General features: G+C 37.5%; 1 protein-coding gene and 1 pseudogene across 1 annotated transcript in view; both read right to left on the bottom strand.

Moving 5' to 3' along the window:
• Positions 1 to 22,674, bottom strand: part of Dip-lambda (Dpr-interacting protein lambda) — a 533,509-nt gene that overhangs the window by 374,799 nt on the left and 136,036 nt on the right. The gene's annotated exons all lie outside the window — the stretch shown is intronic.
• Positions 1,200 to 1,319, bottom strand: LOC139996770 (5S ribosomal RNA; annotated as a pseudogene).

Raw genomic sequence — 22,674 nt, 5'->3', positions numbered from 1 at the left:
AACCTCTTAGGTAGAGCTGAATTTTGCGCGGAGCTGTTTCTCTCTACGGCAGAGTTTGACGCGAATTACGCGTAAACGATACGGCACTGCAATATGTGACGGATAGTGCTGTTCTCTGCGCAAGCACGTTGGTATGAAGTTTTTAATAACTAAATTATAATGTTTCTTAAAAATATGATGCATATACTTTAAGTTTAATAATTTACTTTAATAATTAATAATACAATTGTGTGTGACATATTTTAAAACACGGTACGACACATAGACCCACGTCACGATTTTCACACTCATAGCGCGATAGTGTTTTCCAAATTGCTTTTCGTTTTCCATTTTGAAGCGACATTTTGAGGTTGGAGATTCTAAAAAATTATAAGGATACGGATCGGCAAGTTAAAAAGAACATCTAATAATGGTATATTTATTTTAACAAAAGCAAGACACTGGCGTATCAAAAACAAAGACTACATATTCTGTCTGTATATCGTTAATACTGTTATAAAACATTGCGTGAAGTAAGACAAATGAAAAAGACCATTTAGTTCAAACGGTGAGCGAATGAGTGAACTACTAAAAGTTAATAACGTGGAATTAAAAAATTATGCGTGAAATACTTACGGGCTAACAAATTCGCACGTTTAAAACCTCAAACTAATAACAAATCTGTCTCTAAAACTAAAAACAAACAAGATTTCAGTGTAATGGTTGTTTATTGCTTCAACTAATTTTCAAGACTGATATTACACAAATATTTAATAACACGATCATGTTGAATATGTGTTTATGTGAACTCTTTAAATTACATTCGCGTTCTGGGTACACCTCTGTTGCAAGCACTTTTCCAACAACCCTACGGATTGATATTCTATCTTTGTTGCGCTCTGTCAGTATATACATACGATAATACATGCAGAGTATACCGAAAATCGTCGTGTAAGCCAAATGGATGTGATTCCTCGTACAAAAGTAAGTCGACAATGTAAAATAATAACTTTTAATATTAATCTGGCATCATAAAATTTCTGCATACCAAGAGACATTATTTCTTTCAGTTTTAAAACGTGTGCCAGTTTCTTTGTACGTGTATGAAAAAATGATACAACGTATGGTGACAGTCGTGTAATGCTAAAAATATATTTCTCCCTCCCTGGATACGATCATAAATTATTCAGAAAAGTAAAAAAGATTGGCAAAGCAAAAAGAGCCAACACCACACGGAGTTCCCAAGCGGTCACCCGTCTAAGTACTATCCGTGCCCAGCGCTGCTTAAACTTTCGTGATCGGACGAGAACGAGTGCATTAAGCGCGGTATGAGCGTTGACTGAAGCAATCGGTTTTGTTATTTCATATTATCGAATAGGAAAATATTTAAGAAAACATAGAAATATGTACGAGAATAAACGGTATCTTTATACGTGCACCCAGATCTGTAAAATTTTGTCTGGCTTCGTTTCCTAGACAATGAGCTGTGAAGTTCCGTCATGTAGGTACGTCAACGAGAGTCAAATGAACGGAACTTTGCAATTGATTTTCTCGAAAACGAAGCCTCGTATCAAAAATTATCATTCTACGTTTCCAACCTGATTTGAACAGGGAAAAACAGCCCTTTCTGATGTGTATCACACGACAGAGTGCGTAAGAGTGAAAAAACTTGTCTAACCTGTTCGTTACCTCTCAAGTGCACGAGTGCTTGACAAAACTTCATAGTCGATTTTCGAGGCGAAGCCTAGTATCAAAAATTGTCGAAAATTGACGTTTCCGACTTGCTTTTGCACGGGCAATCACCCTCTTCCGGCTTGTACCATGATTTTTGATACACCCTTTATATATCACTCTATCTAGTCATCGATAGAATGTAAACTTTCAAGTTTTATAAAGGCGTTGTGCACCTCCATACCCATACCGTGTTTTATTATAAATATGAAATTTCTACAATTAAATTTCAGCTGGTTTTCCTTTGTTCCACATCTTCGATTTAATTTCAAACGTAGAATAACCTCTTACTGATTACTCAAGTACACTTGATTTCCACACTCGATTTTTTCGAAAATTGAGCTCTATACGAAATCGGTTTGTTGATGCTCTACATATCGAAATAAAAACTACACGTATTTTAATAAGATTATAGAACGTCACTTTCAACTATTTAATATAACACGCAAAATTAAATAGGAAGGATTTCAAAATTATGTCAGGTGGCTGAATTCTTTCCCAACTGTACGTCAGAGTTCCTTCCGCGTAGTCGTGCATATTTCCGTGTGTTGCATATTGAAAGAAATTTCCAAATATTTAGTATTTTTATCATGCTGTTCGCTAAAGCTAGTTCAGGAAAGTATATCTGAAACTTCGGGTAGGAGTCTCGAGGTAAGCAAAGAAAACCCGATAATATCCGCCAATATGCTTAACTAAAGAGAAGCTAAAGAGAAGCAGTAATCATTGTCGGCAGTATCGAAGGAGCTTCTGGTGGCCAGCCGTTTCATTTCTCGAATTTCTAAGGACCCTGTGTGGATATATCTAGACAGTAAACGAACCCAGCATCAACTTTTCTCTAAACAGTCATCAATTGTTTCCAGGGATACCAATGTCGCAATAAGACCCTTAATCGCGCTTTCACAGAGAATTATACTTTTAAATGTTGCGCCATGCATCTCGAACGAACATATTGAAAACTTCTTTGCATAAAGAAACATCAAAATTACCTCTAAGCTTACTTGCTTAACAGCAGCTATACAGGAACCCAGCTTCAGTCACGTTTTAACACTTTGACGGCAGCGTCACGTAAACGTGATGTTGTGTTACTGGCCGCCGTCGTGTCTACGTGAAATTATTCTTTTCTTTTTCTTCTTTTTTCTTTTTTATTTAATGAAGCGAAAGGATCTCTAAATGCACTGAAAAAACCGGTAGTTCGTAAGTCTAATGATCCAGCGAAAGTGATTGGTCAGCAAATGACTGTAATCCCGATTTCTTTATTTCTATAACACGTAAGTGTAGAAAATAAATAAAAATAGCATGATAAAGATTCGGTAACGATGATAATTAATTCAATCATGATGGCAATTACGCGATAATAGACTGAGTGAAAAGCGTTCGCGATTGGCCGTAATGGCGAAATATGCGGCTGTCAGAGCGTTAAGTTTTAAGCCACGATATATGTCAATCTAGAAGACGTATAAAAAATCCCAGAATTTTGTTGAATTAACCTTGGTAACACACAATGTCGTATACACGTTTACATCTACGGACAAAGTTCTCTTTGTAAAAAAAAATCACGTAGCAAGACAATGTACTACTAATAACAGGTCTTAAGATACAGCTGCCGACAATCTTATTGTTTCACATGACAATGTTTCAGCCTTCAACTCCGTCATTAACAATAACAGTAACAATAATATTAACGACAAACAGCGTCACAAACACTCCCGTAGTTTTTCGGAACCCGCGACAACCAGACAACCGGAGCACGTTGCAACAAAAGACTCTTATCTGTATCTTCTGAGATCTCTGCAGACAATCCTGATAGCAAAGACCCAATGTTCTCTGATATTAAGGATGAAACTGCTACAGAAAGCAGAGATCATCCTCATGTTGAAAGCAACGAGGAGTCGAAACAGAGTTTTGAGAAAGTACGTTCGACTAAATAGTAAATTTTATCATTGTTATTAACAAATACACTGCTTTTATAAAAGCCTTTGTGGGTATCAAAAATAAAAATCACCTACTCAAATACAGAAACACCAAAAATAGATTACACCAACTTACTGAAAAAGTAGAAAATATCTAGCTGGGCGCCTACCTTGCGAAACTAAACATTGGTTTATTTTTGCTAATCTGACAATGACACGTATAATCAAAAATCAGAAAACGCGTATAGGAAGTTTAATACAATTGAAGAGATTAGCTCCGCCGATGAAAAATTATGGTTAACCGTAATATATCTTCCCAATTACTTTCCATTCTCATCGATATTAATAATATTAAAAGGATGGAAAGCATACAATATTCAGTAATAAGCGTTGTTCTTAATTATCGTATCAGTGCACCAACAAACATTCTGTTAAAGCCAAAACTTTCTCTTAGCAAGGACCGTACTGCATATTTGTGTAATAGCTTCCTAACCAAAGCCCTCTAATACTGCTATGCAAATTAATAGTGCAGGAAAACACTTTTAACCATTTAAAAATAAGGAAAATGAACTTAAAAAGAAGACTCGTGAAACAATGTATCGATAAAGGGAACATTACACACTCGTAATCACTTAAATATCTATTTTTCTGATCATAACACTGTCATTATCTCGATTCCTATAAATATTGAAATTGGAAACTTGCACAAAATGTGCAATTTTTTATTAAATGATGACTTACATATAACATATACCGATGGAAGTAAAACTACAAGACCAGTTTCTGTAAAATCAGCTTACATCTGCAAACAATTAACAGTCTCGAGGAAAAGAAGCATTCCAAATACATTTTACGTATTTTTTGCCGAATGCATTGATATTATATTTCATTAAAATTTCTACTGATTCCCTTAGTGTTCTTCTTTTCCCGCATAATTAAAAAATAGATACAAAGACTATCGTAACTTCTGTATTCCCGACATTAAAAGAAAATTAATTTTTAGATTCCATTACAAATGGATATACTGGGTAATTAAATTAATTAAAACATTATCTTTGTGAATCACTTAAGTACGAATGTAATTTGAATATTGTATATTATTTTAAAGACAATAATAAACCACGATTCGTTAATAAAGGTTAAACTCGCGAGAGTTTGTCCTTTGATCGCTACCACTTTTCTGCAAAAGCAGAATTTAAATCAAATAGTCTGCACAATTCTTTAATTCTCATAGAGCTGGTCTAACGAAGAATTTGAGAAAACACAAGCTGTACCCACCACTGAACACGAAACCCTTACTTTACGAACCAGATATCGAAACGCGTTTATTTTCTTAAAAAGTGCACAGTAATTCGCACGTTTAAATTTTCTTCCAATTTAAATTAAACTGTTTAAAATCTCATGCGCCTGGAGAAATAGTAGCTAGGGAAAGCTAACGTACCTCTTATGGTACATAATTATTTACAAAGGGCTTTTTTGTACTTGATAAAAAAAAAAAGAACCGTATGTAAATTATTTAAGAAAGCGGGATAATCTCTAAATCTAAAGTTTCCAATATAATTCATTCTTTGCTCAAACTGTTGGAAAATTTTGTTCGATGTATGCATATGCGACAACACGTCCTTGCATGTAACGAATTTGCATGTTTCATCAATCAATGGAATTTTCATACCACTTGATTGAAGAACTGCTCGCTCGACGGATTTCAGACATGTTTCAGATGCATCGTATTCACCGGAGGTTATAAAATCATGAAGTTGTATATTAAGATACGAATTTGTTTTATTTTCGTCGAGCATTTCCATTCGCGTGTTTATTAAAATATATTCATCGCAAGAACAAAAGATTAAAATTCCATTAAACTTTTCGTTCATTTTAATCTCAATTCTTCGCTATTAATTTGTTTATAGATTGTTTGTAGATTGACAAAATATATTCACATATTACGTGTATTCGATTTTATATATTTCAAGAGAATCAATCAAGTGATTTTTTTCGAATTCACTTTAATTATGTCGCTCGCATTATCTAACGATCTATCATCGCTATCATTATTGACAGTATACAGGGTGTAACAAGACACGCGAGACCCACTTCGGGAGCTGATCGTACACCTAAAAAGAATGGAGAAGTCTCACATAAACATATGATCTATTTGTTTTCGCTTACGAGATACATCGAATTTTGCAAGCAGAGAAAACCTATTAAAATACGTTCGTCGCCACGTCGCACATATCTATGCGACGGGTATACTTCCGTGGGGGCCCCGTCACCAAATGATGGTGACGCTCTTCTTGTTCGAGTTAATTAATTAAATATACGATATTATATATACGATATATAACATAAAAATATTAAAAACACATTATACCATATTTTTTATTAATTTATATTCTGGATAATATATTACATTATCCTATATCGTATGGTATTCGTTAAAACATTCCAAATACATTTGGGGTGATTTTGGACACTTCGAAAAATAGTTAGACTCCATCATCGCTACTCTCCTCACTTTCAAATATATTTTCAATCTGTTTACCGACATCCGTTTGAGGATGAAAAAATCACTGATGTACGTCTCATAAGTATGTTTCTCGACTAAATGAAAGATCTGAGATATCTGCCATGAGATCCCTCGGAATACTCTAGCTGGATAGCTTATCGCTTTCTCCATTTCAGAAATAAATAATCTTTTCTTTATAATGAATCGAAGGCGATAAACAATGAATTGAAGGCGATAAACAATGTATCAAAGGCGATAAACAATGTATCGAAGGCGATAAACGATGAATTCCTGCTTGTCGCTCTATTTACGTTCTGCGTACCGGCGGTCGGATTTGGGCCCCGCAGGAAACTTAGCCGAATCACGCTGGGCGACGAACGTGTTAAAAATGTTGAAATGCTAAGGTTCAAAATAGGACAAGATTATAAGGAAATTCAGGAATACCAGGAACTATTCAAGTGTAAACGAGTCCATGAAAAGAGGTCTACGGGTTGGCCTTGAAATGAAAGGTAGTCATTTTGCTACCTTTGAAAATTCATTATTGCTACCAAACGAACACAGATACAGCATGTGTTTATGTGAATCTTTTTCATTGCTTTTAAGTGTACCATCGTCTCTCTTCGCTATTCGTTTTATACGTTTTACGATATTCAAGTTAACTCAACAGTAGAAACAGAAGGTCATTGTAAATTTTGTAAATATTTGCGAAACATCGCGCTTTTAGTGATCGTTTGAGAGGAATAAAAGCTATAGAAATATTTTAACAGATAAACATCAAGTCTGCGGTCTTGAATCACTTGCATAATAACGTTAAAAATTGGATATGTATTACATGTACAGGGTGTTACGTCGCGTGAGTCGGTACCTGCGACGTCCCTCATGGTCAGGCCGCCGAGGCCTGCACATCGTCACACTGACCCGCAATAAACCCAAGGAATCACCATAGCCCACATCTGTTAACAATAAAGTTATATTCTTTGCATACATTCGGTCTATGAGTGGTCCCTTAAATGGGTCCTTAGGTTTATTGCACGCTCGTACTCATTACGGAGAAAGCGAAGGTTTGCCCAGCGAGGTAGTGGATTTTTCCCAAGGACAGAAACAAACGTGATTCATATTTGCCGAGGACTGTCCCCTCGTATTTAATTCATTAACATTGGGAATACCCAATGGGCATCGCGGATCGTTACCCTCACTTTTCTACCGAAAAGTGTGAACTACGAATCCGCGTTCTTAGTTCATCAAGGATACACCCACGACGAGCTTTCTTCCTAAATAGTACGAGACGGGTCAATCACTGTTCTACTAACCTTCAGACAGTCAAGTCCTCTGCTCTAAGATCCCTTGGACAACCAAGTCCACTGTTCTACTAGCCTTCAGACAGTCAAGTCCTCTGCTCTAAGATCCCTTGGACAACCAAGTCCACTGTTCTACTAGCCTTCAGACAGTCAAGTCCTCTGCTCTAAGATCCCTTGGACAACCAAGTCCACTGTTCTACTAGTCCTCGGACAGTCAACTTCAAGTTCTAACATGTCAGTCAAGTTCTCGCCTCTATAACTACCACGTCTAGCAACCTTCGGGTTCATCAACACGCCTTCCAAACACGGTCTGTTCACATCTAGTAGTGTAATCCAGTATAAATAAATACATATATAATATAACTGTGAAGTCCAGTTATATTCCAACCCAATCACCCCTTATTCTCCCACAAGAAATAAGGGGATCGTCTAATTCGTGGTGTCGATTCGTGCAATCGTAGCGGGAATTTACGACTCCCGTTGACGCGCTATAACGCGACTGTCTCCCCGCGACTGGACGAAAATACACAGGGTGTGAAGGAAGTAAGTTTAAACAAGATCGTAGTATGATTCTACACTTCCGGATGGGTGAAGGAAAAAGCTTCTAAAAAAAACCATAGGCTGCAAATGATTACTTCTGCCGGTCAACAGTGTTAAGTTTTACTAATTCGTTAACTGGCTTTATTGGCATGAAAATATTTATTTACATTTACTTTTCGTGGGGAGGTACCGCGCTATCGACGAAGCAGTAGGAAATTACACATATATATCAGAATACTGGAATAATAGCAGACCTTTACGTGCAGAAAAGGTTGCGCGATGATATGATTTTCAGCGACTAAATTAGTAATTTCGTGATCAAGAATTAATATTGCGACATTTAAATCCATATCAAAGATTAAATCGGCCCCGCATTCCTAAAGAAGATTAATTGTTGCCATTCCTTGTGCGCATTTACTAATGAATTTACATAGAATAGGTGACATCGAATCAATCATACGACAATGCGGCGAATACGAGAGGGAACTTACATTTTTATAAAATTAGCCGCGTTTAAGCACTCCAAATAGATGTGTCACTCGGCGGAATTTTTCCCATTGAACGATACTTATGCTATGCAACTATGCTTTTTCGACCGTGTTACGAATGCAGTAGCATCCTCGATCAACAAACGGCAGGATTTAATTTCGTGCTCGCGGAAAAGCGCACGCAATAATTCGAGGCATTTAATCAAGAATGGGCAGCAATTATGTGCCTACATCGATAACAAGTGCGTATATTTGCGACTTTTACGTTCGTGACTCTATAGCAAATTACACCAAGTTAAAGCACACGTGTCTGCTCTATCTATCCACGCATGATTGCTCACACTCCGCCTCATAGTCGATCGGTTCGCCGATTTTTCAATGAAACATTTATATTATCGTGAACAGGACGAATCGCTTCGCTTTGCAGATTCGCCACCGCTCCACTTCTTTCTTCGCGGAGTAAAAGATATCGTTCAGTAGTTTAAAATTTAATTAAAACAGTAGTGTCAAATTTAGCATACTTTTCGTCGCCTATGAGCAAAAATAAATATGCGTTTATTTTACGATTATGGATATCTATGAGAATAATCGTTCATGGAAATGAAGCCTGAACGAAGAATTATATGTAAATTTGCAAGAAATAAAAGTTTAATTCGTTAATTCACTAATGTTAATTCATTGTGAATTAAAAATCAGTTTGAAAATTACTAAACCTTTAACATTGTTGACCGACAGAAGGGATCATTTGCGACCCATGGTGCCTTTCAGACCGTTGTTTCTCGTGATGAGCACAGTATGCTATAATAAAAAATATTAAACTTTGATTTTGAAATGAATTGAATTTGATGTAGGATCTTCTTTAAACTTACTTTCTTCGCATCCAGTGCATGACACGTCGCAACGGCAGATAATGACCGGTAGAGTGAAGTTACGTCTACGCAACAACAATCACCAAAGTGTAAATTATACCACATAAATATAGATTCATAGGGAGTAGCGTGATGTGAGAAATGAGAACAGCGCGTAATTACTAGAGAGTGAATATGAAAAGACGATTAAGTGTTAGAAATAGACAAGAGAAACTCTGAAGCTGGTTTAAGGACAGGCGGGAGAAATTCTAGACAGGGGGAGACAAAGACACGGAGTAGCGAAATGAGAGAGGACAGGTGGAAGGTAGAAAGACACCTAGTAGAAGGCAAAAGACAAAGGGATTTGAGGTTAGAGCGAGAACTCGGATCTACTGGACGACGATCGTGTGGATCACAGGAAGCAGCGACACCTATCGAGGGAAAGCAGGGCTGCTGGATCGCGGTCCATCAGAATCAGTAACCTTCGACACCTGATGGACACGCAAGAAATCAAAGAACCAAAAGCAACAGAAAGCGCTAGGTGAGAGCAGAAGAACTAATGAGCAGAATAAAAGATTCAAAAAGGAGAGGAAGATCGACCTCGACGGAACAGGATAGCACGGTACAGCGTCAAAGGCGAATGCTCATTAATTGAAGCCTTTAAGGGAAAAAGGGAAGAGGGCGAAGACCGGGAAAGAGACAAAGCAGGAAAAGAGAACTTTAAAAAACCGCAAATGACAAGAAAGAAAGGTAGATCACCAGCAATGAAAAAACAGGAAAAGGGAGAGGCGGGAAGTAAAAACGGTGGAAAACAAAGGCAGGGACCAGGGAAATTTGAAAATGGAGAAACTGGGCAAATTAAGGGGAATCATTTTAACGATAGAAACGGATGTAGAAGATTAGACATATACACAAGCGACCACCCACATCGATGTTTTAAATTCAATGGCACTCTAAAGTAGAAGTCTCTGTACTAGCGCGAGACTCAAACAAGGAATCTGTTTCACTTTTGCAAAGCACACACTAGGGACTTGATAGTCGTTCGGGTTCGAAACAAATTTCCTCTTTGTGATAATCGCACGCGTCGTTTAAAGAACGCAGCTATTCGAATTGCAGGTTAAGATCAAGTTTCATTCAGATTATTTATGGGCCTCGTCATTTTTCGGTTGCTAAATCAAACAATTTTTTCAACTTAATGATAGAGTTGCACCCTATTTGTATTTCGAAGCATCGAAGTTCTTTTCCGAATGCCATGATTGCTTCGCCGTAAAAAGCCACCTCTCTATTACCACCTTTGTTCGCTGTTTTCATTTGCATAATATCGTCATTGTTATCGTCTTTGTCGCAATGAAGCCATTTCATTACATTAGCATATTGAAGGTTTTTCTAGTGTTGCCAGCATCTGCAGAATCTACGTGCTTTGGATAATTTTCAATATCACGTTTTTGTTTCTTAATATCTGTAATTGTGTGTTTTTGCTAATTCTATTGCACTTACACCACTTTAGAACTTTATAATTATGTCATGTTTGGTTTCGATGGTTAGAACGCTGGTTAGTTTCATACTAAATTCTTAAAATCAGAATTCACTCGAGCGAATGAAGGGGAGAATCTATCAATTCATTATTAATGAGCCTCAACGGCCACTGTCCACATCCTAATGTTTAAATAATTAAGATTGAAACAAATATATAAATAAATATATGTTGAATACGATTTTTGAAAAAATGCACTTTCATTCAACATACATAAGATACGTACAAACGTATTGGATAAAAGTCCAGAACTTCTTTTTAGTAAGAAAAAGGAAGTTATTCTGACCAGATTTAGAATTGGTCATACTAATCTGACAGGCTCTCGTTTTATAACTGAAAATGAACCACACAAGTGTAAACACTGTAGCTGTATTTTGTCTGCAGATCATCTTCATAAATTGCAGTAACTTTCCCCGACACAAAACAAAGTTTGATCTTCCAGATGATATTCAAACATGCTTAACTAAATCTTCTTCACTTTCTCAAAGATATTAGTTTGTATCGGCAATTATGACATTATAGGCTATCAACTTAGTTATTAATTTAAGTTTAGGTTAATTGTACTGCATCTTGCTGCCATTGTATATCGTTGCACTGTATGTGATTTATATTCAAAATGTATTGATATATACTATTAAGTGAGTTTGTAACTTGTTTTAGATTTTACATTTTGTTTTTTGTATATTCTTGTTATGTATTTTATTAATTACGTGACCTTAAATAAATTAAATAATAAGACATCCGTTATTGGGAAATATCATGTTCCGATAATAAAACCTTCGGATATTAGATGTTTGGACGAGGGGGATCTATTGTACTTTGAAAAATTTCTAAATATACATTGCACATAATACGTGTACATTATCTAGTGTTTTTTTTTTTTTTTTTTTCATGAAACTTAATAGTAAAGCTGATAGATACAAATATTTTTAATACTACAAAATGCGTTTAAATGTGGTATTTCATTCGAAGGAGTAAATATCGTAATATAAAAGATTCGTTACTCAAAATTATATTTCGCGCAATTTTAAACATAAATAAAATTTATATTAAAAATTCTACTACGGTCTATCGATATAATTTTAACTGTCTTACTCGATGTACGAAAAATTGACATTTTCATTAAGAGAGTATAAATAAGGGTACCAATGGCTGGCGAGGAAGTATATCATTTTTGAAAAATGCAGAAAATGTTTTAATATCGAGTCGGTTATAAAACTGACTTTAATTCTCTACTATTAATAATAATAAGCAATAAAACTGATCCAAAACATTGATAATACGAGAGAATAGTAAAAATTAGATGTACTGAAATTGAAAGCTGCGCTGAAATTTATTTAACATATCTGCAGGCATTCATCGTGCTTAAAGTGAACGAAATACACGAGCTTTTTATGCGTATTGGCATATTACAAGTATTATTTTCCAATGTCGATCAACTATTAATCTGGTGAAAATTGGACATCTTCATAAAAAAGAAAAAAAAAATAATTTGTGTACAAAACGTTGGTGAAACTTTATTTTTCTAGTTATAAATAATTGAATTTTTCCATGGAAATACTATCGATGAACCAGTTGATGAATTTTGCTCTCTGTTTCACCCATGTTTCATGTTTCTAACTCTGAAGATACAGAACAAAGGACGATAGTAATTCACTGACTTAGGACAACTATTCGTCACATGTATTTCTAGTGTAAAATGAAATCGTTTACAATTTGAAAAACGATGCTTAAATAATATCTTTTTATATAAATTTTCTTCGTTGTTTCGATGCCTAGAAATGTCTTTCCACATATTTTGTGACATCCTGTAATGTCAACTGCAAACGTGCAAACAGCAAGCTGACATATTACTGCTGGGGAATGACACGAAGATTTATGCGATGGAAAGTATAATGAAGAGGGTGATGTTGAATATTCTGTATAGCTAAAGTACTATTCATACTCAGAGATATGTAAGAATACTTATTCATCTATTTGACCAAGAGAGTAGAAATTATTTAATAATTGAATCACCTAGCTTAATATTTTTACATGTAGAATGCACTTTGCAACTGCATCAATGGATAATGCAATGCAAAGAGTACATACAAGCCACGCAGAAATCTACAACGTACAACGCAATGATTAATTGCGCGAGACACGCTGTATGTGTATATTACAACAATTCATAGTTTATTCGTAAATTTGTAGATACGGTAGTAACAACTGACATTGATGGTAGTGTCTCTTATGTTATTTATCATTTGTTATTAAAAGTAATTAAATTGGGTTTGCGTAAATGTGATAATAGAATGAATTCAGGTTGGTAAATTGTAACCAGCAATTGTGTGTAATTACGTGTACGAGGGGACTAGGATTCTAATGCGAAAACAGAACGATTACAGTAAATACCAAGTGTAACTGCAGCTAAATGAATCGGTATGTGCGTGTGTATCATGTTATAATTATTTACAATATTTCAATTCTAGTAAAATATAAAACTTCTTCTCTTGGCAAATATTCCTATAAATTTAATACAAATTCGTCAAATTTAATAATGTACATATTTAAAAGCGATAGTTCGCAGATCACAATGATGCAAGTCAACATTTTCAGAGTATCATGTTCATATTCGTCATTCAGAGTTTCAACTTTTAATCGTATCATCCCTTTAACGTTATGGCCAACCGACAATAAGTTGTAACTTCACTCCTTGTAACGATAAACGCAAATTATAACGCATTTTATTTCAACTTATTATATGTGCGAACACATTTGGAAAAATTGTAAGCTAGTTTTTAGCCAATTATTTTAGTCGATTGAAATTTGTTAATAAATGGTAAATATAAACATGGTGTGATACTATGGAAATAATAATAACAATAATCAGTGGTAATATAAATAATCGCAATACGAAAATAGAATATCAAAGTGACAGGCATAGTTAAGCGAAGTGACAGACCTGACAGCCTCGCCGCTATTCGCAGCGTTCTGTTTAATGTAAATTATAAAGTAAAGTATCAGTACAAAGAAAATATCAGAACGGATATACAGGTTCGTTTAACAAATGTTATGGTGTCAAGTAGACTCTACTTTCTAAATTGCATAACAGTATCACTGTGAAAAATATGGTAGTAAAATTTTATACAAAACACGTAATGTCGTTGAAAAATTTAATAAAGCTGCGAAATTTTATTTCCAGAATTAACAATTATAAAATGAAACGCGTCAAATGTGAAAAAATTATTTAGCAAAAATAAATACATTAAAATTAGAATTCTTCATATATTCCATAATTAACTATTTCCTTTTTACAAAATTAGCTTTAATTAAAGAAATTGTGCGTTAGATTCTGAAAAATTTGCAGGTTAACCTATTTGTTTATCAGCGTTTAAGAAAAAATTATGTGGACAGCTTAACAGAGATTAATAAATTCGATATTGGTGACATTACGATGTAACTGTGGCCAGTTGCTATTGTTCTTGAATATAGTTTTCCTGTTTCAAAAGACAACAATTTCTAAGCCACTATATGATCAATCGATCGCAGATTTTACACAACGATTTCTTATACTCCATATTACTAGTCGCCGCTGACGTGAATTCACACCATTTCGTAAATTTTATTCAGTTGCCGCTTAGTTATCATTCAACGGCTTCGAGCATATTGTTTGGTGAAAATGAACAGTCAGGCAATGGGAATTGATATAATTTTATAATATATTTGCACAATACCGTTAACATCCTATTGATCAAAGAATACAAATTGTTCGTTAATTTGTTGGATTTAGTTCGCCACGAAATATGTTGTACAGCTTGCAGCGTTTCGATACTTTGAGCTGCTTTTTCTTGAGATATATAGTTATATACACATAGAAAATGTATGAATGGGAAAACCCATCTGCAGTTTCTTGACCGTGGATCCAGAAGAATCGAAGACAGAAGATGCGACGGGAAGCAGATAGTTTTCAGTTGTCGTGGCTGTATAGAAGAAACGAATTTTTTTCGCAACGGAAATTCGTCGGATAGGACAAGTGATTACAAACATGGTATGGCAGAGCGATACGTTTAAATTTACTCTCGTTTTAATAGCAGAACCTCGCGGCAATCAGCTATGGACTTATGGAAATCGTAGACGGCACCAGCTGAGGTTCTCGCGTCAGAACCGTCGGCAGCGAATGTGTTAATGTAATTAGAATTGTAAATTTATTTGCACAGTGAAATTTGTGAAGTTTTCGTTTTTGGAGCAGCTTTCAAACATTGATATTATGCAAATTCTCTGACCTTCAACAAGTCCAGTTTTATAATACGTTCTAGAAAAATAAAGCAACGTAACAAGGAGCATAAAGTGCTTGCGTTGATTCACAGCGCTATCCTATTACCGATGATTTGATTCTAATAAAGGCGCGTCTGCATGGTGGAAAGCACGTATTTAAGTAAAGCGTAGCAGTTTGACGCGGCAGATCGGCCAGAAGCGGGAATGTAAACGCTTAAAACGCGTTAAACGGCAAGGGGAAAGAGACTGAAGGATAAAGAGAACGAGCTCTTTTGCACTGCGTTAGCGACACTCTCTTACACAACGTGCGCTCAAAAGCTCTTTCATTCTTATACATGTATGAGCATTGTGCGTCATTACAAAACATTCGCTGATGTATTCATAACCAGTGCTTTCGCTCATATACCACGTATGAAGCGCCAAATGCCAGCTGGCGCATCGATTGCATACAAGAAATGACATATTACACTCTTCTGGAGAAATACCACCATCTTCTCCGTTTTTCAATTCTATCAAGCTTTCTTCATTGTTTCGATGGACAAATAAGGAAACACCATTCAAAATATAATCGTTTCGACTTTTACATCCACGACAACTGACAAATTTCTAGAGAAACCAAATTTCATATCGCTAAGAAGAAGATCCGCTCGTCAGAGTAGCTGTCAGAAAGTAACGCAAATTCAGAAATTAAATTTCGTTGGCGGATACTCGGTAGACGATCCGAATCGCGTTATGATACGTATGGACCGTTTATTTTGAAACTGTGTGAGTCCATCTTTTGAAAAAATTGAAGACACACACACACACACACACATACACATATATATATACTATACGACACGGCTGTTGCCTGACATGCGCGGGTGTCATAAGTAGACTGCCGATTTTTATGCCAATTCATATTTTTGAGAGCGTAATTTAAAAAATTTTTCAAGTATTATAAAAAGTATTATACATTGCTATATATTTTTTCGTATCACGTACATTGTGTACAATTTTGCACTTTGAAATTTCTTACAACTGCATGAAAATCGGCAGATTAAATATTTATGTACATACTGTTACAGTAAATAAATAACTATCGAAACGAAATAACAGTATTTTGTTTTGCCTGCCTTAATAATAAAAAATGGAATTCTCTTTGTGTTACGACCGTTCGCGGAGAGACGCGGTTGCGAGGAAAACGTTTCGGTTCAGATAACAGAGGTAGTTCAATGAATTTAACACTGTATTAACAGGTTAGTATAGCTTGTGTAACTAACAATAAATTATATAATAATAAAAACGTCACAAATTATTTAACGATGAATACAGTTAATGCGTTACAGAAATTCGACCCGACTTTACGATATCTCTCGATGAATTCGTTAGACTAAGCGACTTTAATTTCAATCGTCAGACCTCTCGATGTATGTCGTTTGAATCTTCAAACAAGACTGATTGCCCTTCGATCGTTTCTTTGTCTTCTCTGGGAGACGACCCCAACTACGCTCGGATCACGCCGCTTATGATCACGTATGCCACCTTCTTTCTGAGAATGAAATAACGGACGGAAATCGACGTTTCTAGAACTCGCTGTTTAGTGACAACTATGCGACGCTGTAGGACCGCGAGCGACGGTTAGAAATACGGTCTATACTAAGCCTGGTGGCGTAACAATTTGTAAATAACAACTAATTTCACTATAGTAAGTAGTGTATTAAAACTTGCCAAATAACAAACAATTTATTTTTGTTTTTCATTTCAACTCTTAAATAACAAATGACTCTCTATTTAAATAATTATTTGAATAAAAATTTATCAAGTGTGAACGTTATCTTAATAGAAAGTTAATAATATCATGCCAGGAAAATGATCGATTGCTGAAAGACATATACAGGAAGCAGAAAATTCGGCGAGATTCTTTTAATCGATATTGCATATTGAATCTTTTAACATTAATCGTATTTCGATGATATTCGCGTTAATTACCAACTTTAATGTACAATTACTGTGTGATGTGTAGTCATAAACCGCAAAGTATTAAAACTTTATTTCAACGTGTTCATTTCGTTTCCAAACGGTTAATAAATACATGAGCCAATTATTTCCACTTAATCAATGACATGCAATTTCTGTTCTTGACCGTAGGAAGCTCTTCTTACGTAGGAATGTATTTACGACAATTTCCATTTTATAATTGTCTTATGTTTTACACGAAGGTTTATTTCCCAACCGCTATCTTGTTTACTCATGAAAAAGCCATTTATCAAACGACTTCGCCTCTCAGTTACTCGTGTATTATCCATTATTCTTCGCGAGTGTAAATTCCCGATTTACTTCATGAAGCCCGTCCGAATTTCCGTTCGGCGAAAAGCCATTGCTACTACTTTCAGAAGTAGACTATTCGGTATAATACCGTAGCTTCCTTGAATTGTTATTGCAATCGTCCAAGTTTTCAAAATCGCAATGGCCCTGAAGCAACCTTCTTCCACACAGCTCCGCAGCACTTTCTAACCCACTAATGGCACTTTTGGAGAAACTGCGATCGATGGTTCTGCCCAACAGAACGGCCATACGGTAAAACTACATACGGAATGGCCTACAGTTTCTTCGAAAGTATACTCTGTTCGAGACGTGATCACGTATAATTAATTCCGCGATTAAATGTTATAAGAATGTCATAAATATCAATTAGATCTATCCTTTTATTCTTTTAGTCTGAACGTTTGGAAACTTTGCTACTTAATGCTCATATTTTATTTTGCTTTAAGGTATTTGTAGCGTGGATCAACTTTCTTATACCTTTAGCGTTTAAAATCAACGTGCTGAGATTAACTATTACAACTACGAAACAGTACGAATAATGTCTGTAAATATGGCGAAAAAGAAAAAGATGGTTAAAATATTGGATAAACAAATTGCGAGTGCCTATGACGATAAAAAGGCTTGATCCAAATTGAAAAGCGCGACTATAGTATGCGGGCCAAAATTTATAATGTCAAATTGCTATAATGCTGTATGTACTGTAATAATATCCTATATTAATATATTATAATATACTATTTAGGCTAATACAATGTGGTCGGTGTCTCCAATTTTTCCAAACTTCAATAGCGTAGAAGTTCGTAGAAGACAAAGTATTTTCGATAACCCATGTGTTTGGATAATAGAGGCTACTCCCCAGATAGAGCTACTGCTATGAGACTCTATGATAGAAGTTAACACAGGATAACTAAGGTTAAGCGATAATTTCGACGCAGATTGTGTTAAATTTCATGCTAGTTTAGACAAGACACACAGACGTGTATAATTTCAGAATATACATTCGTGTATCTGAAAATAATCAAGTTAAGTAAACGTAATTTGGATAATAGAAACTCAGCTATCGACGGTAAACAAAAACTAGTTCGTATAAAGGAGTTTCCGATAAGCGAGCATGTACTTTATATAGAAACGGGCTATTTAAATAAACAAAATATCGCGAAAAAAGAGTAGCAAACAACTACGAGTACTTTTAATTCTACTTTAAAACTAGCTGAACCAAACGATAGAGCTAAATGTAAATCTAACCATGCCACATGCTGAATTTGTTTGGTGTTGTGATTATGCAGAAAAGAGCAGATTTTGACGATCTTGGAATATATTGCCAACAGTGTGAACAATTTTTTCCTACATCGCCACTCGGTCTTAGTACCTAAGATATTCGCAAAAAGCTTCGATACAATTTGTGTTATGATTGCAGTACATTTTGAAACCGGCGGCGGCGCTTTAAAGACTTTAAGGAAGGATATAATCCAACCTAGTACCATTTTTAATAATCTGTAAATAAAACAAAAAATGCACGAAGGCCTTAGTTCTTGAATTATATACAGAATATGTTTGGTGGTACAGTAGTTTCGTACTCATATAGGATACATGGTCTCGAATTTGAAAATGTTGAGGTTATTAGATGTATGAACAAAGGAACGCGTGGATAAATTGTAAGGTAGAAAATATATTTTAATACAGAAGTGTAAATACAAGTCGGAATATAATTGAACTGCTCCAGATCCGCACACTAGCAGCGTTACCCTATGACTGAAAGCCCTGAAGCCAACGTCGCCTGTCTACTGTTTATGTTCTGTCTTCGTCCCAGTCTTTTGTCTATACGCTGTCGATGGCTTCAATGCTTGAAAAAAACTAAAAAACCAGATGTAGAGTTTTCTTAAAAGTGGTGACCGCTTCAACAGTTTGTGAATCATATTATTGGTAGCGTATGTACAACTATAGCGTAGAAGCGTGTACATGGCTATAATAAACTATGTATAAAATTTATTCAGCATTTTACGACAAAAATGTGACTTTTTGTCAGAAGAACGACATTTAGGAATGTTATAAAGGACACGATATCCTGACTCAAATGTCAAATTCAATCGATGAATTACATTCATAGTGAAGCGTTAAATCTTTGCTTTTATTCGTTTGCCGTTTGCCTGAAGCCATCGTCGCCTGTCTACTGTTTATGGTCTGCCTTCGTCCCAGTCTTTTGTCTATACGCTGTCGATGGCTTCGGTACTTGAAAAAACTAAAAAGACCGGATGTAGAGTTTTCTTAGAAGTGGTGACCACTTCAACAGAAAATATAATCAGAAAATATATAAGAAAAATAAAATACGTTTCACTTGTTATTATATCGTGACGAGATGGCCTTAGTCGAATTATCGATCAAATGATCAAAATGATACCAAATATGACTATATTTGACCCACAATTTTTAATTGTGGTACGTACATATATAATAGGTGATTGAGAATAAGAAATGACCTAATTCTACAGTATCTTATTACATTCTATCTATTCTGTCTCGCTCGCACTGCCTATTTGTCGCTCTTGCCCTTGGTGCACCCACACGGCACAGTGAACAGGAGTCGCATAACGTGGGTCAATTCTCGGAAAATCGTATTTCCGGATATACGACCAAGCACGCCCCCGATTGGCGGCCATATATCCGGACACTACGTACGCCCGCGAATGTGTGTGTACGTGTTTAAAGATGATTAACATTACCGAGCCAAGTTTAGATCGGTCGCTATATAAAAATGAGGCCACCTATCTACCAGAACAAAGCAAAAATGGAAACTAAATTTAATTCGAGTTTCTTGCGAGTATCTGAGAAACAAAGTTTCCTCTTTTCTATACAATTAACGAAATAAGTTTTTCTTATTAAATGGTCCATGTGAATTTCAGTAATTTAAAATATTTCATACACAGAAATCATTTGTGCAATGTCTTATATCAAAAATAAAATAATTAAAATGACACCACGTTCTGGTAATTTAATTGAGTTTGGAAAATAACGTTGAGGTATAATTTGTTTAATTGCTTTTAGATTATTTAACTAGTAGCTTGGATTCACTGGATATCACTTATAAGAGTAAAGTGAATTACATACGTAGAATAGTACCCGCCAGTATGCTCTCTGCAAAGTTAATACGATTATCGCGTGAAAAATTGCTTAATAAGTTTAATGTAATTTGAGAAGGAATTTCGGACTGTGTAGAAAGGTTTCACATACGTGCATATCTACGGGGTATAAAAACTAATATCAAGGTGCAGATGTTATATCGTAATCATTCGTTTCTGACATACAGGGTCGCTTCGAAGTAATTGAATTTTCGATCCACGTTTAGCAAAGCTGTTTATACAGGTTGATCGATAAATTTTGTTAAGACCCATCCGCATACTGGGTCATTTTCAAAACCAGTAATTTTAAGTAATTTTCCCAAACATTTAGATTTACTTAAAAAATTACGGCGACGTGTGGCAACTAAAGGCTACCGGACGACATTCTAGAAACTTGGAAGACTATCCAGGAATTTTTAGAGATCTTTTAAAACACAAAAGCTTTAAAAAACTGCGTGCACTTGAACGCCCTAGTATGCAGACGACGTCAGTAAAAATAAGATTGCAGTCCTTCGACTTGAGGTTAATATTAGAAAATGCACTATTTTGAAGCAGTCGCACGAGCTTGCGAGGGAGAAGATTTTTCCTCGAGCCAGTGTCGTGCCTTTGGCGCCCTGCTTGACCGTGGCAGCGGCTACGTCGCGGTCGAATGGGCAGGAATAGCGGTGGTGGCGGTCTACGTCTCCCCCAACAGCGGCCTGGCCGCGTTCGGGGACTTTCTGGACGATGTCGGGGAATGCGTCAAAAGGTGCTTTCCCCGTCAGGTGCTGGTCCTCGGGGACTTCAACGCTCACTCGACGCAGTGGGGGAACTCCGCGACGAACGCCAGAGGAAGATGGCTGACAGACTGGGCTGCGGGACTCGGACTCCTGCTGGTAAACAAGGGTACGGCGAGCACCTGCGTGGCGTGGAGGGGGTCCTCCGTGGTCGACATCACGTGGGCCACCTCGAAGCTGTACCCGAGGATCCGTGACTGGAGAGTGGCCGAGGGAGTCGAGACCTTGTCCGATCACCTCTACATACTTATGGAGGTGGTCTCGGAGGACGTGGACGAAAATAACAACCAAGTCGCCCGAGGTGGTGCGAGCCGCTCCGGCCCGCAACCACCCAGATGGCGCCTGAAGGAGCGGGACAGGGAGATGTTGCGGGCGGCAGCCATCGTCTCGGCGTGGAGCTGGGACGCCCAAGGGACGACCAGTCTGGGAAGCGTCGACGAAGAGGCGGAGATCCTCCAAGAATACATGAACGCGGCGTGCGACGCCTCGATGCCGCGCTCCGTCCCGGGCGGTGGACGCAACCGCAGCGTTCACTGGTGGACGCCGGAGATAGCGGAACTGCGGGCGAGCTGCGTACGGGCACGCAGAAGATTCCTGAGGGCCCGTCGCCGTAGAAGGACGCGCGACGAGGAGGAGATCTCCCGCTGCTACGGGGTCTACAGAGAGGCGAGACGAACTCTGCAGCGGGAGATCAAGATCGCGAAGGCTCGGTCTTGGAAGGAGCTGATCGAGGCGGTTGAGTCAGACCCGTGGGGGCGGCCGTACAAGGTGGTAACGAAGAAGTTGCGACCCGCGGCCCCCTCGCTGACCGCCAACATGGATCCGGTACTGCTGGCCAGGGTCATCGGGACGCTGTTTCCGCGGCAGGACAGCGACGCGGGGCGGTCGGGATCGTCCCTCTCCTCCGGCGGGGGCGAGACGTCGTCAACAGCAGCGGTGGCGACGACGTCGACGGAGCGGAGCGAGGAGCTGCAGGTCACTCAGGAGGAGCTTCTCGCGGCGACTAAGAAGATGGCGTCCCGGGATGTGGCACCGGGTCCGGACGGAGTTCCGGGCCGAGTCTGGGCGGAGACGATGGAGGTGGTGGCCCCTCGCGTGCGGCATCTGTTTACCCGATGCCTGAGGGAGGGCATCTACCCGCGGATATGGCGGATGGCGAGATTGGTCCTGCTGCGAAAGGAGGGTCGTCCGCCGGAGTCGCCGTCAGCGTACAGGCCGATATGCCTGCTGGACGAGATCGGGAAGCTCCTCGAGAGGGTGATCGCCGCCCGTCTGGAGGCCCATATCTCGGGGCGGGTTCCCGGATGGCACGACAGTCAGTACGGCTTTCGCCGGGGTCGCTCCACGGTGGATGCTGTGAAGCGGGTGAGGAGCATGGCGGAGG

This window comes from Bombus fervidus, chromosome 18 (genome assembly GCF_041682495.2).
Source record: "Bombus fervidus isolate BK054 chromosome 18, iyBomFerv1, whole genome shotgun sequence".
Taxonomy (NCBI): domain Eukaryota; kingdom Metazoa; phylum Arthropoda; class Insecta; order Hymenoptera; family Apidae; genus Bombus; species Bombus fervidus.
Note: the sequence above shows the minus strand (reverse complement) of the source record. Positions and strands in the feature narration are given on the sequence as shown.